This window comes from Hesperophylax consimilis, chromosome 21 (genome assembly GCF_061612785.1).
Source record: "Hesperophylax consimilis isolate HC1 chromosome 21, BYU_Hcon_1.0, whole genome shotgun sequence".
Lineage (NCBI taxonomy): Eukaryota > Metazoa > Arthropoda > Insecta > Trichoptera > Limnephilidae > Hesperophylax > Hesperophylax consimilis.
Window position 1 is genome coordinate 19,588,213 of NC_142856.1, and position 7,289 is coordinate 19,595,501.

A 7,289-nucleotide genomic window follows, 5' to 3' on the forward strand; every position below is an offset into this window, starting at 1 on the left:
TACTATTGGTACCCGAAATTATTGACAGACTAGCGCATACCCGTAAAAGATCACGGATAGTATGAATTTCTCGTTCCAGTATAAAAATCATTATGAATAAAAAAAAAAACTTTTCGGATATAATATTATAGGTTGGTATGTACCCACTTTATTGCTTATGTGAACTCTTCCGACAATCAGTTCAAATTTTGAAAATGAAACTTAAATACAAAGCAAAATTATGTTATTTTAATATTTGAAACTGTTATTTCGTGGTGGAATTCCATTATAAATATATATAAATAACACAATTTTAAACTTTTTTCCACTTGTTTTTTATTTGACCGTGACCGGTTTCAGCCTGTTAGGGCCATTTTATTGTTACCAGTCTGAAGATGGCCCTAACAGGCTGAAACCGGTCACGGTCAAATAAAAAACAAGTGGAAAAAAGTTTAAAATTGTGTTATTTATATATATTCAAAATTATGTTCATTGAACCAGATTTCATGCAGAACGTAGAGATATCCAAAATTATTATGAATCGTGAACTGCGTTCTTTTTTTAAAAATGTAAATTTATTTGGAGTCAGTTCATTCTTATATAGGTTCCCGCATCTTAAATCTCATTGTTTTGTACCGACCTAGTTAAAAAAAATATTGGGTAGATTTGTAATACAGAAAACATTCCTTTTTTAGGCGGTTTTATAAAGATTATTGACTCAAAAATTGTTAAATTTAAAAGCGAAGAATTGAGAATCTTCGGAAATGCTTATTTTGTTAAATTTAAATGACTTCGACCAAGAATATCACGAGCTCATATTGTGTGAAATAATTATAAGTGTTTGCATTACAAAGTACCTATTTAAAGATACATGTTATCATCACTAAACAATGAGATTTGTTTATTTGGGTTCTTTGCAAAAATAGTGATAAATTGACCCAATTCTTTCAAGAATGGTTATACGATAACGCCGAACGAATGTCTATTTATAATTATAGTCATAATTATTCGATAATTTGTATAGCACCTTTTGATAAAATCGGGCGCAATATTACATATTGCATTATTTATTTTGGTAGCAAAATCAAGAAAACTGTTGTAGGCACTATCACTTAGTAGGTAGGTATCTACAATAATTTAACTAACTATTAACAATACCTGTAATCAACTATAATAAGTATAATATAAATTAATACAATATTTTTTATTGCGGGCGCAATGCACCACTTTTACAATCACCAGGAACAGGATTCCATGGAGATGAATGATGGATTCGCCGAATGTCACAGCGGTGCTTCCAAGGTCTGTTATCTATGTGAGAATATTGTGTCAGCGCTTTATTAGCAGCAGACACATACCTGGACGGATGACGAACCTTGTTCTGGCACTGTTGGTGGACGCTGTAGAATCTCTCTCGCTGCAGCAGCTGGTCCAGTTTCTTCATCACATAGAATTCCTGTACTTTTAATTAACTTAACTTCACGTTCTTTTTGCAATATTTATATTTTTTGTAATACCTGCATCAACTGTAAGGCTCCCCTGATGTGATGTCTCACAAAAGAGGCGCTATAAAAATTATCCAATAAATAAATAAAATTAACCATAAGATGATGAAAAGGTAGAAACTAATTGCACTGAAAATTTTCAGGATTTTAAAAACATTCCTCTATCTCTAAAGTTACGGATGCATTTGCGAAACGAAATGCGAGCCGAGACTCGAATTATGAGAAAGAAACAACAGCAAGCATGTTGCGTCGAGGTAAGTAGAGAGTTACTTTGGGCTAAGGGGAATCTAAGGCAATCAGATAATATCTTGTAGGCTAGTTTTGCATTCTTAATTTAAATTTACGGTTTACTTAAGATTATGAGAAGTTATTGAAACTACGTTTACGTATTTGTTCAATTAATGATAGTTAATGCTAACCAAAGTAATTCGGAAGTTTAACTAGGCGGTTCAATTAGACGATGTTTTTTTTTCGTTTTGCTAATTTATTAAGAATGTCTTCAAATTATTGGTAATCGAATAATGAATTTTTATTAAATTAAATTATTTTTCATCCATCCAATGCGACATCACACAAGCAAGGGTATCTTTAAATTGATTTAACTTACAAAAATGTAGGGTCAATAATAATAACTATTGATTATTAAAAAAAACTAACCAAGGCAGGTAGGTACCTACAACTAACTTAAAAATAGATATTATTATGTTTTTAATCAGGTATTTTTGTGACATACATTTATCATCTATTAGGTATTTGTACTGATAAATAGGTAGGTACCTATTTATCAGTACAACTTTCCTACTTATTAGGTAGGTACTAAAGAAATGTCCAAAATAAATTAGAATACATGAAAAAGCTAGACAATCATCGTGTTTCATATATTTCGTAGTATAATTTAATCTTTCTTGCTCTTGGCTAATAAGTTTAATGTCTACGTATTTTCTTCTTTCGTTACGAAGACAGTTATTATAAACTTATTATGAATATACATTTTCATTAGATCTTCTGCCAAAAAATATTTTAATTAATTAAAGCATCATTAGCGCAAACAAACCATAATCATAATAATAATGAATAAACTCAGTGTTTATTTTATGAAGGCCCATTAACCGGAAAAACTAATGTCTGCTAAATATCGTCGATTAAAAGTTAGGTTTTTTAATATTCGATAAAAATCACACATTTTAAAATGTGTTGATTGGGTACCTACCTACCTACACTAAAAACATATTGCAGGGGCGTGCCACAGTTTTTGAACCAGTTCTACATAAAAAATTGTTGAATAATATATATTTTTTAAATATGGTATTGATTGAGGGAATATGGTGGATAACCAATAAGTTTTCCGTTTTGAGTAGGTAATTTAAATGAACACGTCTTATAATGCAATGGAATGCTACAGATTTGAACATACATAGTGAATGAATTTAGGATAATTATTGATGCGCAAGTTGTATGGGCGCTTTTTTAAGACATATTAATCAAAATACTTCAGTCGGAATATTTAAAAAATACCAATAATAGAAGAGAATGTGCTTAACACTTCAGGCCTCGGAAGGACATTACTGGCCACAAACATCATATTCCATTATAGCCTTGAAGGACAGATCTGACCAGGGTGTTAATACATTTTGAAAATATATATTTTTCTTTTTTTTCTATAATGCGTAGATATGTGATATGTTCGTTATCGGAAAGATAAATAATTATTCTTCACAGTTTGTACATTAATAGGTACCTAAATAAATAAAAAATTAAAATTGTCAAAATGCATGATTACGAATTTCGGCATTTTTTCATTGACAGTTAAAAAATATTAATATTTTGTTTATTGTTTAAACGGCACAAAAAGTGCAGTGACAGTTTTATTACTTATTACCTACACAAAAGGAATATGTTTTGAAAATATCGAATTCTTTCAAAATTATGGACGTTCCGAGTCAAAATGTCCTGGTAAGTTTTTTGTTAACATTTTCAGGTTTTATATTAGATTATATTTTTTAGAAAGATTTTTTTTCATATGCAAATATTTCAAAGATAATTTATAAGTAATAATAATGTTGTTTGGACTCGTTGGTAAAAATATTTAAAAACCTGAAGAGTTAAGTTAACAAAACAAGCAAACTGTACGTAAATTTCTCTAATAAACAGTGGTAATCTCAAGTGACCTCACAGGCAAGTATGGTTCTGTGTTTTATCTGGCTGTACAAAATATAAATAAATATGCGCGTTCTAACGCAACATCACGTTAATTGGTCAAATGCATTGTAGGAACATATAGTTTTGTATTAGTGTTAGGCATAAGTTGATAACAGTTTATCTAGTCCATAGTTACTAAGTAGCCGATGTGTACCCGGCGTTGATAGACTTTTTTTTACTTAATACAAATATAATATGTATGTAGGTATTACACATATTATAAACCTTTCCGAAGAAATTCTCTAAATGATAGAGCCCTGTCAAAATTCGTTGGTTAGTTTAGAAGGAGTAATTGCACAAACACAAACAGCAGATATCGAAATTATTTTAGTATAATAGAGATGGAGATAATAAGAACATTATAGAATGTTATAAATTTGTACAGCACCTTACAGATGATTTTTTACAAAAAAAAACTGCGCCTTACAAATCATCAAAAATATTATCATTATTATTTATTATTAGAGCAAAGATTGATCGCCAAAATAGTGTTTTTTGCATGAAATAATATTTACCTACTAATAATATCTAGAGATTGCATACTTGTCTAGTAATTAAGGTTCGTCTTTGAGGTGATCAGTGCCCTTGAGGTAATTTTTAACAAAAACGGCGCTATATTAATTAATAGAATATTATTTATCTAATGCTTACCTATTGAGGTTATGAGCCTGTATAAATTTGTTTTCAATTTTCAATTTCTTCACGCACGGCACTGTTATCTAATTAGAGAGATCACATAGTAGATACGCGGAGAAAAATTATCCTGCTAAACAGTTAGGTACATTCAGAAAATAACGAGAACACGTGTTCTTTTCCCAATAAAAATTACGGAATGTAACAATAGTCAAAATTAAGATCTGTATTTGTATAAACACGTGTTCCGCCGTCCTCGTAAAACATATGTTTTTATCTAATACTTTGTTAGGAATTGTCAACAGTAAGTTTTCTCCGTGTGATGATATTTTTTATTAACGATTATAATCTGGTCACTTTTAAGCAATATGATATTTTATTAGATATCAAATATTAAAATGAATGGCGGTCTCATAAAGACTTGTAAAGAATGGCACCCTTTTGTAGCATTTCTTATTACAAGAAGGTACATCGCTGTAATTTCTTCAACCGGAGCGGTAACTTCCATGTGAAGGGTTTCATGGCTCGGAAAATTAACGAAACGGAACGGTGTCGAAAATATAATTGACAAACCGGAGCATCGTTCCGGTATTCTCGGTATCAGCGCAGTGGTCTTTTTCGCAATGTTTTCATATTGGTAGTAACAAAAATTTAAAAAAAGAATATATGTTTTTCATATATACCTACCTACTTACGAAATTAACTACCTCTTCCTTCAAAGGCAGGTAGGTCCATCCTACATAATTATTTATAACCACTGGTACGAATTATGCCTGTAACAAACAACGCTATTATGTATTCTCGTGGCTTGGCCTATATCAGCATATCGCTCGCCATACATTCCCATTGGGGGTGCATGGCAAGCGATATGCTGAAATAGGTCAAGCCACGATGTGCATAGCGTAATGTGGTCTACATTGTAATAACAAAACCAATAAAATTTGAAACAATTGCTTTGCCTAAATAACACATTCAGCTTTATTGTCTTTTCATCAGGAGTTGCGTCATAGATTGCATGTTTTTTGTAGGTGATTTTGTGTGATGTGATGTTAAATTTTCCTGCGTAAAATTCTTCACGTTCAATGAACTTAGGTATAATTTAAAAAATTGGAACTGATAATATGAAAAAATTATACAAGCGATAAAGTAGGTAGGTACCGCCAACATTATTTTATTTTATATGCTTTTCTTTATTTTTGATTTTTTTGCAGATATTAGAGTGATTTATTTTTGGGGTATTATACCGTGTCGTGCTATCTCCTCTATTAACCAACGTTTCGGACAACAGTACAGTGTCCATCATCAAGGCTGATGTGTAAAACAATAGCTAAAAAGGTTGGCGCATCACGGCACAATACACGAATTGTTATTTCAGGCGAGTAATTATTTCTTGTAATTATTTGTTATCCTTTGTGCTATGCATAAAAACCTTGTCTTATAAACATTAGTTTATCATTAAGGCGATGCACTACGTCGTGTAATATTTTAAATGAGCCGCTATCAATAACAACCCTTACGTAGATGGCGATAAGGTTTAAATTCCCGCTTAACACCATCCGCCTGTTTTGATTTATGCAAGAAAAAAACATGGCAAAAAAGTGCCTTTTATTTTATTTTGTGTATGTTCAGGCATAAATATTTAATTCTTTTCCGATGATTTTATAAATAACTTAATTTGCCACATTATACGATAAAATCATAATCGAAAAAGTGTTCGTAAGTAGGAGATTTTGAACTATAAAGCAGTTTTGATAGGCCTTATACATAATTTTTTTCTGGGCTTATAAAAAGACTTATCTAAAAAATACTCGATTATTTCAAAGGACAGAATGTATTCTACTTGCAGTATTTAATTAAAGCATCTAAAACATTTCTAGGCGACCAAATTTTCAAACCAAAAACACATGATTTTGCATTACTACGTATAGCATCGCCTTAACGAATAAAAACAACCTTGAAAATAAATTTTTAAACTATTGATAAAATGGAACATTAATAGTTAGGTAGGTACCAAAGTTTCAAATTCGGATAATAGAATAAGGGAATATAGAATAAAGGAATATAGAATAAAGGAATATAGAATAAAGGAATATAGAATATGGAATAAAGAATAATTGTGTTTTTACCTTTGGCATTTTCGGGATTGTTGTATTTCAGTGGACCTAGTACCACAGCAGCATGTTGATCGAAGAACTGTCAAAATTTTCGCACAAAAATGTCACTGGATTCGTTCAACAATGTTACAAAAACTCAATGACAACAATATTGTTCAGTGTTTAGTCACTTATTGTCAATGATTGTAATTTATAACAATTCACTTTTACGTAAATAATAGTCCAGAATAATGGCCGATTTAAATGGAGCTGAGATAACACCTAAGAAGAAAACTGATCTTATAAATTGATTTCTTGAGACTTAATCTTGCAGTTAATAATATAAGTGAAAAAATTAAAATATTGAATTTTTGCACAACGATGATTGGCAGTATCTGCACTCAAAAGACTGGCCTGTATAAATTGGGCTTAACACAAAATTAAAACTTTATCAAAATTTTGAAAATTTTTGTTACGATGACAATCGTTTTATTGTTCTTTTTGATTGACATAAATAGTTTTTTGTAAAATATTTTTTATATTTTTGAATTAATGATAAATTTGTTGTTTTACGAAAGAACTCTGTGGTGATGTAGAAGATATCTCGTTAAGAATTGTATTCTTTGAGGGCGTTCTCGGAACACAATATTCGTAAGGAAAATGTATAGAATGGCCTGCAGTAGGTAGGCTACCGGCGCGCGTCAAGTCACGGCTTATACTGGCAAACGTTTCTATACAAACCGAAGAACAAACGTAACAAAAGCTAGGTTTGCCCGAGTCCGCCGTCTCTTTCCCGCTTGAACAAATTCCGAGCCGTTCAAAACAAAAATGATCGTCTTGCCTCGCTCGCGCGTACAACAATACCTAACAGTGTCGATTG

General features: G+C 31.1%; 1 protein-coding gene across 1 annotated transcript in view; it reads right to left on the reverse strand.

Annotated features, from left to right (window-relative positions):
* Positions 1 to 6,532, reverse strand: part of Sox102F (transcription factor Sox102F) — a 224,165-nt gene extending 217,633 nt beyond the window's left edge. Inside the window, exon 1 of the mRNA XM_089644571.1 lies at positions 6,443 to 6,532. The gene's annotated coding sequence lies outside the window, so the exon portion shown is untranslated. The remainder of the gene's footprint in view (positions 1 to 6,442) is intronic.
* Between the last annotated feature and the right edge of the window lie 757 nt (positions 6,533 to 7,289).